This window comes from Lepidochelys olivacea (genome assembly GCF_965140295.1).
Source record: "Lepidochelys olivacea isolate rLepOli2 genome assembly, chromosome: 6".
Classification (NCBI taxonomy): Eukaryota; Metazoa; Chordata; order Testudines; family Cheloniidae; genus Lepidochelys; species Lepidochelys olivacea.
This window is the reverse complement of record NC_140416.1, coordinates 55,480,240-55,497,753: the sequence shown is the minus strand read 5'-3', so window position 1 is coordinate 55,497,753 and position 17,514 is coordinate 55,480,240. Positions and strand designations below refer to the sequence as shown.

At 42.6% G+C, this 17,514-nt stretch overlaps 1 protein-coding gene across 5 annotated transcripts in view; it reads left to right on the top strand.

Moving 5' to 3' along the window:
- PHF21A (PHD finger protein 21A) overlaps positions 1-17,514 on the top strand; it is a 251,601-nt gene that overhangs the window by 38,469 nt on the left and 195,618 nt on the right. For all 5 annotated transcript variants that reach the window (XM_084631686.1, XM_084631689.1, XM_084631690.1 and 2 more), the window contains exon 2: positions 14,182-14,225. The gene's annotated coding sequence lies outside the window, so the exon portion shown is untranslated. The remainder of the gene's footprint in view (positions 1-14,181; positions 14,226-17,514) is intronic.

The following is a 17,514-nucleotide window of genomic DNA, read 5'->3' as shown; positions in this document are numbered from 1 at the left end:
TTAACCTGAAATTTCTTCTCTTAGCATGGAGAGAACTTATTTTTTGTCATAAGATGGGATGTGGATGAAGAGAAATTAAATGTGTTCTGCTTTCAGTTTGCTTACTTTGTTCTGTGTAGGAAAAAAATGTCTCCCTGTATATTCTTTGTTTCCTAATTTTATTCTCTAGCTCTTCAGTGATGGCAAAATGCTTGAGAATCAAATGAGTGCAGTACTTAGTGTGCCAGCAAGAGGTGCTGGCAAGAAAACACACACAAAACAATACCCCCTCACCCAGACTGCCCCAAAACTAAAACAACACAAGAGGAATTTCTACCTCTGCAGTGTGAGATGAAGGCAGAAACCCATCAGTACTGAACTGGTAGAGCAGAAGTTAGAAAAGAAAACTACAGATAAACTAATTATCTTTTCCCACTCAGAGAAAAAGGGAGGACTTCAAGGTAATTCACATGGTGGTTATTTAAGCTTTGAAACAACACTTAGTGGTCAGTGGAGCTGGTAAAAAAACAGTAAATTGAATTTTTCCCTTTTTAAAAAAAATAATGTTGAAATTCAAAAAATTTCAACATTTTTTTTTTAAAGGGAAAAATTCAATCAACTCCAGTTGTAAGAATTTCTTAAAATGAGAGTCTGGCTTCAATCAGGAGAATAGCTTTTTTAAGTAGGAAAAAACTGGCTGTATAGTAAGCTAAGTTAAATTGAACACACTTCTGAGAATGGTCAGAAGACAATTACATTTTTAGACACAAAAATTCTTCCCCCTTTTTGTGGTGACAGTGCTTGTTCTTTGCGATCAAATAGGGTAGAGATTGCTGTTCTGAAGCTGCTGAAGGAGCAGTTTGTGTGAGAGAGGTGGTTAATGCCTCATTAAAATGCATATAGCAAAGTCCTTTCCCAAAACCCAGGGACAGAAGAAAGTCATAGTTGACAATAATAGAAAATATTGTGACATTAGGGTCTACCAGCAATTTTTGCTGTATTCTACAACATTCCTCAAATTCTAAAACTAAGGGCTTATCTACACTACCCGCCGGATTGGCGGGCAGTGATCGATCCAGCAGGGGTTGATTTATAGTGTCTAGTATAGACACGATAAATCGACTGCCGAGTGCTCTCCCGTTGACTCTGGTACTCTGCCAGAACGAGGAGCTCAAGCGGAGTAGACGGGAGAGCGTCAGCTGACGACTTAACGTGTGAAGACTCCGTAGTAAGTAGATCTAAGTATGTCTTGTTCAGCTATGCTATTCACGTAGCTGAAGTTGTATATCTTAGATTGACCCCGCGTGGTGGTGTAGAGAAGCTCTAAAAATTTGTTACGTCCCTTGACAGTCTTGTATCTTGGTACATGTAAACAGATACGCTGCTGCCCTCTTAATCTGGTTTTGCAAAAAATATTTTCCAGCCAAACAGCAGCAAAAGTGTGAACTTTCTACTTCCCCCTACTGTTAGCAAAGTGTGAACTTCAGTTCCTAATTAGGGCTATTTATATGCTAATATTAATAAGCATGAGAAATTAAAATTAAATGCAAGGACTACATTAAAACAACAACGTTGCTCAGTTAAAAATTCAGATTCTCACAACAATATCAATTTGCCATGTTGCGCAGCCTAGGTATTTTGTGGTATAGCTCTAAAAACAAGCAGTTGGCTGAGTGAAGTGAGGTCTAACCCTCAACTCGATAACATTTTTGTTTCTGTAACACAATAACCTGAATGTCGCATCCAATCAATTCAAAAATTTCAGGGAACGTTCTAGATGGTGGACAGAACCCTATTGATTTTTGGTAAAAATTGAAAACCAGAAAGGAGGACTAGGGGGACACACAGAGTCCCTTACATCTGGTTAGCAAAGTCAGTTGTTTCAATTGTCTGTGATCTGTCTGTAGATCAAAGAACCAGTTGATGGCAGCAGTTAACATCTTCCAGCATAATGGTACCCCCATTTCAGCTCTCCCCTTTCTCCCAGTACAATTTAAAAACACTGATAGCCTTGAATGACTTATCTCCTAGACACAAAGAAAAGAAATAGGGGCACATGAAGCCATGAATGTTGAGTAGGAAGAATGGAGGGCACATGGAGTCCTGGGGGGCGTGTGTGTGTGTGTGAATAGGGGACAATGGTATGGAGTCAGGGAGAGATGTGGGAGGAGGTGTGGGGGCACAGGACCTTGGCACATGGCAGAGGGAGAATGGAGGGACATAGAGCTCCTGCCATGAGAACTCTTGCTCTCCCGTCGACTTACTTAACCTTCTTGGGGAGCTGGAGTACTGGGGTTGACTGGAGAGCACTCTGCTGTCGGTTCTTCACTAGACCCTCTAAATTGACACCTGCTGCTCGATTGCAGCAGCATTGATCTCCCTGGTAGTGAAGACAAGTCCACAGACTATAAGGTGGGGGAGGTTGCAGTGAGTTCCTGAAATAGAGAGGGGGATAGGAGAACATGGCACACAGAAAGCATATGGGGGAATGGAGCAATTCAGGGAGCCCCTAGTGCGTACAATGCAGTTGGCCTACAGTTCAACCCTCTAGTATAGTTTTAAAGAGGAAAAAAGAAGAGAATAAAAAGACTTCCATCAGATCTTTTTTTAAAGTTGTAACTGTTATATGTTTCTTGGTTCTTGTGGTTCATTGTTCAGACCCAGTTGTTTTCATATGCCAGTAGTGTACTGTTTCATTTCAACTAGATGTGGGGAAGAAAGTGTAAGTATCTAAATGTTTGTTTGTTTTTAAAATGGTTTAAATTATCAGCATTCATTTAATTCACCTTTGATTAACTTTTTGCCTTTGAAGTGTAAATATCTTTAGCCCAGTCACATTGTCTGGTTTGTTGAGAAATGTGCTAGGCCTTTTAAGAGGGCTTGTCTACACTGGCACTTTACGGTGCTGCAACTTTCTTGCTCAGGGGTGTGAAAAACACTGCTTTATGGCTGGTGATCCTAAACTCTGCCATTATTGATTGTAAAATTTTACATGGGCCAGACATAATAGAGGATATGACCTTTCCAGTAAAGGAGCAGAAGCGACACTTCTCAAAGTGACACTGTGAAAGAGTGCTTGAGAATGGTGAGAAACTAAATCAGCATTGGCTAGTTTACTTGAAATCAACTGACAGAGTGTTCTGTTTTTGTTGCAAAATATTTGACAAGAATGCCAAATGGTTGCTTGCGCTTTCCGGGTACAATTAATGGCATAACTTAGTTGATGCTCTGAAGTAACATGAAACGTCACCCAGCCATTTTACAGCCTACTCGAGATGGATGGAGGTCGAGTCCAGGCTCGAGCTGAATAGATGCAGAAAACCTCAGTGCATTATTAATGTAAAAACCCAGCATTGGAGAAACGTGCTTGAGTGTCTGATCTAAATTACCCTCTTCTTTGCAAAGAATAATTTAGCTTTCTGGGGCTCATTGGATAAGTTGTTCACTGAACGTAATGGTAAGTTCCTCAGTTTGATAGAGCTCCTTGGGAAATATGACGGTCATGTGTCAGCACCTACATTGAGTAGTTAGTAAAGAAACTATGGGCCATTACTGCCGCAAAACCATTCAAAACAAATTGATTGACCTTATGATAAGGAAGGTGCTTGCTTGATACGGCTTGGCAAAGTGAAGTACTACGCCATAATAATGGACTGCACTCCCGACATTAGTCACAGGGAAAAGATGTCATTTACAGTAAGATTTGTTGAAAATGAGGATGACTGTATCCAAGTAAAGGAACAGTTCATCTGTTTCCCGTCTGTGAATGACTACTGGAAAAGGCCTAGCAGAACTGTTTATGAACATTTTGAATAAGAATAAAATAAAGCTTCAGAACTGCCGCAGCCAAGGCTATGACAACGATGTGAACGTAAAGGGGAGAAACAATGGCGTCCAGGCAAGGATCCTTGCGCTGAATCCAAGAGCTTTCTTTGTGCCTTGTGGCTGCCATTCCCTCAAGCTGGTTGTGTCAGACACAGTGTCATTGTCTTTAGATTCAGTATCTCTCTTCGGAGTACTGCAAAGGATATCCGTTCTGTTTTCAGCATCAACTATCAGGTGGAAGATCCGCATGGACAGTGTTACAGATCTGACCATGAAGCTGCTAAGTGACGCTCGCTGGAGAGCCATATTGACAGCATAAGGCCGGTGAGGTACCAAGTGAACTGAGGTTTACGACGCCCTGATGGAATGGGTGCAGTTGAGTAAAGTCAAGGCCAGAATCCAAGACGAGGCACAAAGCCTGGCCAACCGAATCATTGATTTAAAATTTCTGGACTCAATTGTGGTTTGGCATGATATCCTGTTCCTAGTAAATGTTGTATGAAAGGCATTACAAACTGAGTCAATGGACATCGTGACTGCTACTGTTTTGATGAGAAGCTGCCTTGATTTTGTTGTGGCCTACAGAGACAATGGATTTGAATATGCCATCAGTGCTGCCAAAGAAATGGCGGAAAACTTAGTTGAGCCTGTCTTCAAGGAACTCCTATTCATCGGAAGAAGAGACAGTTTGGTTATGAGGGCAGAGATGAGGTGATGGGAAGCTTGGAAGAAAAATTCAAGAGGGAGTTCTTTTGCTTGCTTGTTGACACTGCTTGAGTGTCCATCAAAGAAAGGTTTGGACAAAAGCACCACAAAAAGACCTGTTTCCTTTTTTGTTTTTGTTGGTTTGTTTGTTTTTTGTTTGTATGACCCTTAATAAGCTGCAGGCAGACAGGAAAACACTCTTGAACAATTGTCCAGACCTTCACCGGATGCTGACACATGGGAAATGTTTTGATGTCAGTGATAAAGATCTCTATGTGGCCTCCTTTGGAAGCTTAGGGCCAAATTCAGCACTCCAGTGCATATGTGGTGCTCCTGTTGCAGTCAAAGCTGCGTGTATACAGGCAAGGATAGAACTGGGCCCTAGACTGAATTCTTTGTGCTTTGGAAACTCTGTTGATCTGAGTGTTCTCCCATTGATGTGGCATAATTCACTTAGTAATGTTAATAGGAATCACTTTCCAACCTCAGTGGGCAAAATAGAAAGGAGTTCTATACCCACATTTGATAGAGGCTAACTCTTATTTCATTGCACTAGGTTTTATAGGTAGATCTTCCACTCATGTTAATAAGAGTCATTCGCACAAATCCCCCCCCCCCCCCAAAAATAAGAGCAGACCCCTTACATCAGTGGTCACCAACAGGTAGATCACAATCGACTGGTCGATCGTGGACCCTCTGACAGTTGCTCTCAGTCACTGAGACTGAGTTTGTCAGAGGCTCCACGGTCGATCAACAGTCCGGTGGCACAGCTGGGCTAAGGCAGGCTCCTTGCCTGCCCTGTCCCCGCGCCGCTCCCGGAAGCGGCCAGCGTGTCTGACAGTGGCTCCTTAGGGGAAGAGAGGGAGGGGAGGGGCTTTCCGTGTGCTGCCCTGCATCTCCTGCTGCACCTCAACCCCCTGCCCCAGCCCCCGCCCAGAGCCTACACCCTCTCCCCAAGCCTTCTCCTGCACTCTAACTCCCTCCCAGAGCCTGCATCTGGATCCCCCTCCTGCACTGCAACTCCCTGCCCCAGGCTCAGCCCGGAGCCCCTCCACACTGTAACCTCTTCTCCACAGCCCAGAGCCTGCACCCCCTCCTGCACCTCGACCCCCTGTCCCAGCCCAGTGAAAGTGAGGGAGGATGGGGCAGAGCAAGCGATGTAGGGAGGCGGATTGGAGTGAGCGGGTCGGGGCCAAATAGAACAGGTAGGGCATGGTGGGCTTATGTGATTACTGTTGTTTCTACACTTTCTTTGAGGTAGATCCTGGGTTGCACTTAAATTCAAAAAGTGATTTTGTGCTTGAAAATGTTGGAGACCACTGCCTCACACTGTCATGCAGATAACTGGTTTGATCTTTGTTGTTGCTGATGAGTTTTTTAGTACTAGTGCTTCTCTGAGTTATTGAAACATGAGCCCTGTAATAAGGGGATAGTGAATGACTTACAAATTACAATCAATTTTTTTTTGTTAAACATTGCAAAAATCTTACCTACCTGAGGCAAGTCAGTTTTTATTTTTGACTGGCAAATCATGTTAAAAATCCATACTTAATCATTTTCATAGCGTGCAATTATCATTATTTGGGATACATGCTTTCCATTTAAGAAGGATGGCTGCTGCTCTGAGTAGCTGATAATGTGAAGACCGAGAGGTCAGGGGGAATCCCCACCTAACATTTTCCACTCTTAAATGTGGGGGCTTCCCCTACATAAATTTATGGGTCACTACTAGCTTTCTCTGGAAACAACAAGATTCACTATAAGTGCAGTAGAAGTGTGTCTTTAAGATGTTCTTAAATATGAACAAGGTAGGGGGCTTGCAGATGAGCTCAAGGAGGGTGTAACATGTATGGGGGCTGGATAAAAGAAGGTATAGAGGTGATTGAATGAAAATCTGGCTAATGGGCAGACAAGTTTGGGAGCATGGGGTGGGGAACCAAAGCTTGAGAAGGGATGATAGGTAGGGAGAGGTAGAGTTTTTAATGTGGTGACAAGAAGCCTAAACTTGGTGTAATATATCATATGGGAAGTCAATAGAAGGATTCAGTAATGTCATCAAACTGGTCAAGGAAGATAAGTTTAGCAATGGCATTTTATTTGGACTGAGGGGATTGTGTGGGTGGCCAGAGAGGAATATGTTACAGTTATCAAAACAGGAAATAATGAGAGCATGAATGAGAGAGATGGCTATGTTGAAGGGGTATGGACAGATCTTGGGAGATGTCACAGAGGAAGAACTAATAGGATTGCTGGTGGCATACTTCTGTCACAGTATTCCTGATTAATATGGACAAGACATTTTTTATGAGACCCATGTTACAGGGCCAATCTAATTTTTACTCAGTTTACAACTGAGTCCACACACAACATGGTTCACAGGTATTTCCTAGCTGGGTAGTTATACCATGTTTCAGCTTTGTCATGAAAAGGAGTGTAATTAGTTTCTAACCATTATTCTGCTGTGTAGATGGGATGGCCTTACAGTATCTGTGTAACTGGGTTAGTCAGTTTCACCTGTCAAGTCTGTGCTGGAAGACTTCCCAAGGTGCATTGCACCATGGGGGAGCCAGTGGATACAGTGCATTTAGATTTTCAGAAAGCCTTTGACAAGGTCCGTCACCAAAGGCTCTTAAGCAAAGTAAGCAGTCATGGGATAAGAGGGAAGGTTTTCTCATGGTAGGAATAAATGGTCAGTTTTCAGAATGGAGAGAGGTAAATCTGGATCTGGAAAAAGGGATAAACAGTGAGGTGGCAAAATTTGCAGATGATGCAAAATTACTCCAGATAGTTAAGTCCTAGGCAGACTGTGAAGAACTATAAAAGGATCTCTTAAAACTAGGTGACTGGGCAACAAAATGGCAGATGAAATTAGATATTGATAAATGCAAAGAAATTCACACTGGAAAACATCCCTACTATAAATATAAAATGATGGGGTCTAAATTAGCTGTTACCACTCAAGAAAGAGATCTTGGAGTCTTGGTGGATAGTTCTCTGAAAACATTCACTCAATGCGCAGCGGCAGTCAAAAAAGTGAACGTAATGTTGGGAATCATAAGAAAAGGATAGATAATAAGATAGAAAATATCATATTGCCTCTATATAAATCCATGGTACGCTCACAACTTGAATACTGCGTGAAGATTTGGTTGTCTCGTCTCAAAAAATGTATATTGGATTTGGAAAAGGTTCAGAAAAGGGCAACAAAAATAATTAGGGGTATGGAATGGCTTCTGTATGAGGAGAGATTAATAAGACTGGGACTTTTCAGCTTGGAAAAGAGATGACTAAGGGGGGATATGATAGAAGTCTATAAAATCCTGATGTGTGGAGAAAGTAAATAAGGAAGTGTTATTTACTCAATCTCGTAACACAAGAACTAGGGGCCACCTAATGAAATTAATAGGCAGCAGGTTTAAAAGAAACAAAAAAGTATTTTTCACACCATGCACAGTCAACCTGTGGAGTGCCTTGCCAGAGGATGTTGTGAAGGCCAAGATTATAACAGGGTTCAAAAAAGAACTAGGTAAGTTCATGGAGGATAGGTCCATCAATGGGTATTAGCCAGGATAGGCAGGGATGGTGTCCCTAGCCTCTGTTTGCCAGAAGCTGGGAATGGCCGACGGGATGGATCACAGATGATTACCTATTCTGTTCATTCCCTCTGGGGCACCTGGCTGTAGCCACTGTTGGAAGACAGGACACTGGGCTAGATGGACCTTTGGTCTAACCCAGTATGGCTGCTCTTATGCTCATGTGAGGAAATGGTCATGATCCTCTAACTGTGGCAGGAACAGCTGAGGCACTATGGGATATCTGCTCAAAATTTTTTGAAATGCATTGACTTAAACACAGTTTTGTAGTGAGGTGTGTGGATAGGCCAACACTGTTAAATCGCTGCTGTGCTGGGAAAAATGTTGCTGCATTCACTGAATTGTGTTAGCTCTGTGTCAAACATAAGTTAGGACTTGATTTTGTTTAATATGGGTCTATCTGTAGTGTAGATAGAGCACTAAATCATCATGTATAGTCAAAGGCTCTGTCAATACTAGTTTCAAATCCTGTTTAGAAACATCCTGTTTCTAGGGACTGAAAAAATAACTGTGATAGGAAACTCTGGGCTAAACATGACTTTTCTTTCATATCCCATCCTTCTTTCTAATCATAGGGTTTTTTTTGGTTACAATAAAGTAAATTTACATTTTATAACTTAAAGCTTACAATAAATATCTGAGCTCCATAATAGAAAACTTTGTTATACAATACACTTAGTATGAAGATTAAAAGTGCTATCTAAAACATGCTATACAAATATTAAATATTTAGGTTCCAGTCCTGCAAACACTTGTCTGTGTTTAACTTTAAGCACATGTGTTGTCCTGTTGAAGTCTGTGGGAGCTACTCATGCTTATAATTAATCACAGGTAGAAATGTTTTAGGATTGGGGTCTTAATTTTTACAACATGCCTGTGAGAGGTAAGCAAGTATTCTCATTTTAGAAACTGGACAGAGAAATTAAAATTGACCTGGAAAGGGGTGGGTGGTGTGTGTGTGTACCTTTTTTTGTTTCTATATATAAAGAAACACTCATTCTCTTTTTAGGCTTTCTTTTGTTCAGGAAAATAAAATTTAGAAATATGTTGTGTCCCCTGCTTTTCCTGGAATATGGTAGGAAATTGTAGGATTATGGTTTTGCAGATACTGATCAAGTAAAACCTGATCAATATGCAGGAAATTATTTTTATGAGGACTAGGGCTGTCGCGCGATTAAAAAAATGAATCACGATTAATCGCATTGTTGTTAATAGAATACCATTTATTTAAATATTTTTGGATATTTTCTACATTTTCAAATATATTGATTTCAATTTCAACACCAAATACAAAATGTACAGTGCTCACTTTATATTTTTATTATAAATATTTGCTCTGTAAAAATAAAAGAAATAGTATTTTTCAATTCACTTAATACAAGAACTGTAGTGCAATCTCTTTATCATGAAAGTTGAACTTACAAATGTAGACTTCTATCCAAAAAGATATCTGTATTCAAAAACAAAACAATGTAAAACTTTAGAGCCTACAAGTCCACTGAGTCCAATTTCTTGTTCAGCCAATCGCTCAGACAAACAAGTTTGTTTACATTTACGGGAGATAATTTTGCCTGCTTCTTGTTTACAGGGTCACCTGAAAGTGAAAACAGGTGTTCTCATGGCACTGTCGTAGCCGGCACTGCAAGATATTTAAATGCCAGATGCGCTAAATATTCCATGTCCCATCATGCTTCAGCCACCATTCCAGAGGATATGCGTCCATGCTGATGAGGGGTTCTGCTTGATAACAATCCAAAGCAGTGCTGACCAACACATGTTCATTTTCATTCTCTGAATCAGATGCCACCAGTTGATTTTCTTTTTTGTTGGTTTGGGTTCTGTAGTTTCCACATCAGAGTGTTGCTCTTTTAAGACTTCTGAAAGCATGCTCCGCACCTCTTCCATCTCAGATTTTGGAACTTTGGGTTGAGTGCTGTAAGTATCTTTAGAAATCTCACATTGGTACCTTTTTTGCGTTTTGTCAAATCTGCAGTGAAAGTGTATTTAAAACGAACAACATGTGTTGGGTCATCATTCGAGACTGCTGTAACACGAAATGGGTAAATCCGAGCTGTAGACCTACAGTTCTCCCCCAAGGTGTTCAATCACGAATTTAATTAAAGCACCATTTTTTTTATCCAGTGTTGTCAGCATGGCTGAACAAGAAGTAGGACTGAGTGGACTTGTAGGTACTAAAGTTTTACATTGTTTTGTTTTTGAATGCAGTTATGTAACAAAAAAAAATCTACATGTGTAAGTTGCATTTTCATGATAAAGAGGTTGCACTATAGTACTTGTATGAGGGGAAAAACATGATTTCTTTTGTTTATTATTTTTACAGTGCAAATATTTGTAATAAAGAATAAGAGAAAGTGAGCAGTGTACACTTAGTATTCTGTGTTTGTAATTGAAATCAATATACTTGAAAATGTAGAAAAACCTCAATATTTAATTTCAATTGGTATTCTATTTAACAGTGTGATTAATACAGCGATTAATCATGATTAATTTTTTTAATTGTGATTAATTTTTTTGAGTTAATCGTGTGAGTTAACTGTGATTAACCGACAGCCCTAATTAGGACCATTAAAAGCTTTGTTTTTTATTGATAGTTGTTCAACTCAAACAATTGGAAGAAATGCTTTAACTTAAAGACTTCTGTTTAGCAGTAGTGGCAACTTCACGTGCTCAGCAGTCAAGAGTCAGGCCCCAAAAACCATGATACTGGCCTAAACATGATAAAATTAAAAAAAAAAAAATTGGAGGTTCAATTTGCCTTTTGGTTTTTGATCTTATTGGGTCTCGCTTTCAAGTGCGCCCTAACATTTCTCTGGAAATATGAAGGTGGTTTGTTTTTTTTGTTTTTTTTAAATGAAAGTGGAGATTCTGACAAAGACATGGCTCCAGAAGCTCAGGCTTTCAGAAAAACATCAAATATCATGAGACTTGACATTGCTTGTTTAGGGATGAGAGAGCTTGCAGTTCATATCTTTGGGTCCTTCAAGGAAAATATAGAGCAAAATGGAAAAGACAAGATTCGATATTTCTGAAGTTAAATATTATCAAGTTTTATCAACATTATCTTCCCATTCACTTTAAAAACAAACAAAGCAAAACTCTCAACTTTTCATGCCTTTGTTATAAGAGGAACAGTAGTGACCCGTATTTTTAGGTTGCCTGACATTTTTGAGTATATAAATTATTTTTCTTCTTTTGTAAAGCACTCTAATGCCTCCATGATTTGCAGCAAGGATCTAAATTTGGGAGGGGGATAGGCCTGGAGTCATAGAGGTGCCTTGGACTCACAAAAATCTGATTAGATAGGGCAAAAGATGAGCTGTCTAAAATCACCATTACAGTTGCATGTCACAGAATTACATATCTCTAGGAAATGACTTGCTAAACAACTATGTAAAAATAATGTTAATGTTAAGACTGAAAAGTCCAATACCCAAAAATTAAGAAATGCCAGAATTAAAAAATCTTAATTCTGTCGTCTTGTGCATATACATTATAATAGTATTTAATTACATCGTCATATGTATTAGAATTAGGAGTCAGTATGTCCTAAATCCTAATCCTGGCTCTGCTACTAACTCAGCGTGTGGCCTTGAGCAAGTTACATTGCCTTTTAGTTTTGTTTGTTTTCCCATTTGTAAAGTAGGGCAGTAAAATCTACCTACCGCACAGGAGTATTATGAGGATTATTTAGGTAATATTTGTACATAAGACTATAAAAATACTATTTACTCTGAAAAATTAAATCCCAGATGTCTTAAATTGAGAGCCCATTTACTTGGGCACTCAATGTTATTGTAGACTTTTGCAAATTTTGGCTTTAATGTGTGTGTGCCTCAGTTACCTGTTTGTGGTAAATCTCCTACTTCACAGGGTTGTTGCAGAGAAAAAAATCAATGTTTTTTAAGATTACGATTTTCTATGGTGCTCCTCTCCATAGTATCTGTGAGAAAACGAATAATTCTTTACTCACTTCAGGGCTTGGTTGGTATGCGGTAAATAAGGCCTGGGGCTGCACAAATGATGAGGGTAAAAAGATATATTGAACAGATGCCTCATTCCCTAAGTGCCAGCCATCCTCTGCACTGAATGAGGCAGAGTTCCTGTGGGAAAAATAGTATGTGATCATGTAATTTAAATACTGCATCATAATGTATATATGCACACTAGGGCAGAATTAAGGTTGCACAGGCAATCTTAATTCTGGCATTTCATAACTCTTGAGTGCTTGACTTTTCAAGTGTTAACATTCTTTTAACACTTTTTTTAATGTAATATATTATGTGAAGAAGCAAAGAGGGTACAAGTCTGTTTTTCCACCTCTTTAGGTCATATTTAAGTGACTTGTCCAAGGCACATAGCAAGTCACAGATCCTGAATTAGAACTCTGGAGTTTGGGATTCACAGTCCTTTGAGTCCATGGGTTCTCAGGATTACAGCCCTCCTCGTCCCGTCCTCCCCCTGGCCCAGGTGGTTACAGAAGAGTGTCTGGGTTGAAACTATTCTGCCCTTTCCATATTTACTAGACTGGAAGGGGGTGGGGTTTTGACTTGATGGAATTGGGGTCCCAGTATGGAGGACAAACACAGCACTTGGTCATACTCTGTCTCTAAAATGGGTGATTCCTTCTTTAAAATAGAGAAAAATAAATGAATGTGTTTTCTTGAACTTGCTACAAATGGTTGTTGATTATTTTTCTTAATAAAAATTGAGACTTGCTCACTCTAAGGCTGTAATTGTAGATGTGTTGTGAAAGCTTCTTTGCTTAGCTTTCCAGAGCCACAGCCTTTTATAGCACTCAGATATAGTCACAACCTTAGTATGTTGTTGCTGAAAGCAGGCATGTTGTGTTTTGTGGTGATTAAATTACCTCATTGTGTGGGCTTTAGAGCCTACAAAGGGGCTGCTGATGAAGGGAGAAAAATGCAATCAAGTGTGGGGTTTGAATGATTGAGAAACCACTATAATTTGTGAATTAAGGCTGATCTCTAAATAGCTGTCAGTGGTCTGGATATTTCAGACCTTGCACTGCTTACATCCAAAATACTGTTGTATAGGATTCTTTGTGTACACTTACACAGAAATCAACTTCTCAAAAAAACTCCACCTAATCAACATTTAGAAATTGTTATAACTTTCCTCAGAACTTAAATTTTTTTTTTACCAAAGTGCCATACTAAGGAAAAAAATAGTTCTAAACACACAATCTAAAAATTCTGACACTAAGAGGATATCCATATTCACTACTTAACAGTAGGCATTAAATTTCCTGTACAGATTCCTCCCCAGGTCTGTAAATAGATTAGCAAGTGCAGTCTGTCTCCTGCATTTGCGTTGAATCTCATTGACTTTGGTGGGAGTTCACATGATCACAAGTCTGCACTAATGCATCTAGTTGTAGGATAGAGGCCCAGAGCCTAAGCTCTGCAGTGGGATATCATTGATCACATTTTAGAATCGGTGCCTAAGATCAGGTTTGTATTAACACCCAGATTTTCCTAGTAAAGTGGTAAAATGTGTGTTTGGATTTTTAGTCTGTGACAAAGTTGGCTGAGCCTAAATACAAATGAGAATGCACTTTGTAACCATCATAGTAAATATCTGGGAGCAGAGCTGTTCTAATCAAGGTGTGGATGGGGTAAGACCCTAAACACAGTTTGGCCCAAGCTTTGCTATAATTTTGTTGTGTTACATAGACATGCAAGAAAGAATGATGGTCAGTTGTTTTTCCTTTAGATAAAGTGCTCCTTTTAAAAAAATTTCCATTCCAGTATTGGCAAAAGGGGACCCTCACTTCACTGCTTGCACTTCAATCTGGTTTACAGTAACTGGGAAATAATAGAATTATAAGCACTCTCAGTTCTTCCCTTGCTATATCAAACTGTTTTTCTCCTCCACCCGCCACCCCCTCCCTTCTCAGGTCAATTTCATATTTATCTACTACATCTTTTACAAAAAGAAATCAAAAGAAATCATTTGCAGATTTACTCCCCCCCCCCTTTTTGTTCCAAACTCAACTTAAATGTTATCTGATTATTGTCTTGTTTTTGTTTTGTTGTAGGGGGGGCTAGAGAACTGAAGGGGAAAATCTGTTTTCCAGAACTGGTAAGTACCTTTTGCTAGACAAGTAAAGCTTTCTTGATGCTAGATAAGCAATAATCCAGAATGTACACTATACTTTTATTAAGAGCTAGCATCCATAAATGAAGCAAGAAGTGTTGATGTTTCACTGGAGCCAAAATCCTGTCCAGTTTTGCATACAGGAACAATGTTAAAAAACTGACTAAAACTTAAATGTTGCTAACAAAGGTCCCAGTCGTGCCAGTGAAATGCTTGTGCGTGCAAGGATCACCGTGCAGTTTGAAGGATTGGGGCCTAAAATTCCAGTAGTTTTACAGGTCCAGTAGGCATCTGATTTAAATAACTAGTTAAAATGTAAAGACAATAGTGCTTAAAATGATTTTGTAAGGATCCTGGGTGAGGGTAAGTGGGACTGGTGGCAGGAGTTTGGGATCTCAGAACTGAATACAGGGGTCAGAGCCAGTATGAAGGTCAAGAGTCAAACTCAGGGTCAGAACCAGACAGTCAGGAATTGGGCTGAGGCTTAATTCCAGGTATCGGGATCTGTTTTGGGGTTCCAGGGGGTTGATCAGGAGTTGGAATCCAAGTTAGAGCGCCTCAGTGCGCAGCGCCCCGGCGGCAGCTGTAAGAGCGGCACCGCGGTTGGACTCTGACAGAGACCGCGGCACCGGCACTCCCCAGCACCGCAACCTACATCATCGGCCTGGCACTCTCCTGGCCAGAAGCGGCACTGGAAGCTGGAAAAGGCTAGCCCACCTCCGCAGGGACCAGCTTCCCTGGAACCACCTGCGGAGATGCGTCCCACAGGGGAGCACCTACAGCTTCGGCACCGTTGACTCTGGCCCTGAGGGCCAAGCTGTTGAGTCCGGTGCCCCTGGACTCCCCGACATGCAGCATGGTTGAGGTCCAGTTGCCGTTCACCCCAGATATCTTTGCAGCTGCAAGGGATCTTATTGCCACGATGGTATCCCTTCAGCCTCAAGCCAAGGCACCAGCGCCTGTCCGTGCAGCACCATCCTGGGGCAAGATGGCACTCATCCACCTGTTGGCACCGTCGGTCGAGCCGTGGCACCGATCCCATTCTCGGCACCATTCCTGCTCCCGTCGCCGCTCACAGTCCTGACACCTCCTTTGCGGCGCTGGTCGTACTCGCGGCACCTCTCTGACTCCTGGCACCTCTCTGCCCACCGGTCACCATCGAGGAGCAGATCCCAGACCTGACGCTGCTCTCAACACTGGTCATCATCTCGGCCCAGGTCCAGGTCCCGGCACCGCTCCCCAGTGTTGCGCCACCGCTCCCCATCGCCTCATCGACATGACTCAGCGCAGGTCCGCTCGGCACCACCGTGGCCCTCACGTTCTTCCTCTTGTTCTTCAGGATCAGAGGCAGGGTCACGTTTCTCGGAGTGCCGACGTTTGAACCACAGCCACCTGGAGTCAGGGACTGGACATTGGCAGGCACAGGAGCAAGGTCCCGCTCAAGGGGCTGCTCAGTGGCCGTTCTGGACTCCCTGGGCATACCACCAGGCCCAGGGTGCTCCGTCTGGGGCTTCTCGATCAGCCCTGTCTGAGCCGCGAGTGCCAGAGGCTACTGCCAGTCGGCCTGCCCCGGGAGGCATGGAGACCATGACGGCTTCTCTGCCCACTTCAGGACCTCCTCCAACACTGGTTCCTGGCCTGGGCACTGAGGTCATGGGCACAGGACAGCTGGGCCCAGCACCACAAGAGGCCCTAGGTGACCCTCTTTCGCCCCATGGCTGCTGCTGCCTCCTCCTCCTTACCCGACGAGGCAGTGGCAGGAACTCCAGACTCGGGTCCCCCTCCGATAGACCTCCGCGCCCACCAGGACCTCCTGCGCAGGGTGGCGTGGAATATGAACCCGCAGGCGGAGGAGGTGGTAGAGGTGGAGGACCCTATGGTGGATATTCTGACCCCTGAAGCTCCATCGAGGGTGGCCCTACCCTTATTTGGACCATCCAAACCACCGCCAGAACAATCTGGCAAACTCATACATCCATTCCCCCGACTGCTAAGGGAGTGGAGCGGAAATACTTTGTCCCCTCAAAGGGGTATGACTATCTGTTCACACACCTACAGCCCTGTTCACTTGTGGTGGTGTCAGTGAGCAAAAAAGAATGGCATGGCCAGCAGGCCCCAGCACCTAAATCAAAGGATGCCAAGCGCCTTGATTTATTTGAGTGCAAGGTTTATTCTTTCGGGGGGACTTCAGCTCAGGATCGCTAATCAGTAGGTGCTGATTTTAACAATTTTAACTCCTGGAACTCCATACTGAAATTTAAGGATTTAGTACCTCCTAAGTCCAGAGAGGAGTTTGGGGCTTTGGTGGAAAAGGGCAAAAGTGTGGCACGGACCTTGCTGCAGGCCTTGCTGGATGCTGCAGACTCCGCCGCCCGTACTTTGTCCTCAGGGATCGCCATGAGGTGTATCTCCTGGCTGCAAGCTTCTGGCCTACCATCAAACTTCAGCAGACACTGCAGAATCTCCCATTTAATGGAGAGGGCCTGTTTTTGAAAAAGACAGATTCGAGGCTACAAAGCCTTAAAGACTCCAGGGCAATAATGAAGTCCCTGGGCACGCACGCACTGGCTACCCAGTGGAACCCCTTAAAGCCTCAGCAGTCACAAGAGTGCCTGTATCCTCCTCTGCCAAGGCAGGATTTCTGTAGGTGGTGGGGACATAATGGGAGGAGGAAGCCCTCCAACCCCCCATCAGGACAAGGCCAGGGCCCGACCAAGCCTTCGTCCGGCTCAAATCAGGCCTTTTGAAGGGATACCGGAGGACGATATACCAGACCTTGTTCAGGATCCTACCCCACCTTTCTTGAATCGTATATCCCGTTTCCACCATGCTTGGTCTCACGTAACCATGGACCACTGCATCCTCCGCACGGTGGAAGCGGGATACTCTCTCCAGTTTTCTCCAGTTTTCTTCCTCCCACGCGCCTTCCCTGTCCCTCTTCAGGGACCCTTCTCATGAGCAACTCCTTATTCAGGAGGTTCAGACGCTCCTCACCATGGGGGCGATCAAGGAGGTTCCGAGGGAGCTAAGGGGTAGGGAGCTCTACTCCCGATATTTCCTAATCCCCAAGGCAAAGGGCGGGCTTTAGCCCATTCTGGACCTGCCTGGACTCAACAAGTTCATGGTAAAGTTGAAGTTCCGCATGGTCTCCTTGGGTACCATTATACCTTCCCTGGATCCTGGTACGCTGCCCTTGACATGAAGGACGCGTATTTCCACATAGAGATTCACCCGGCGCACAGACACTTCCTCCACTTTTTGGTCAACCGTGAAC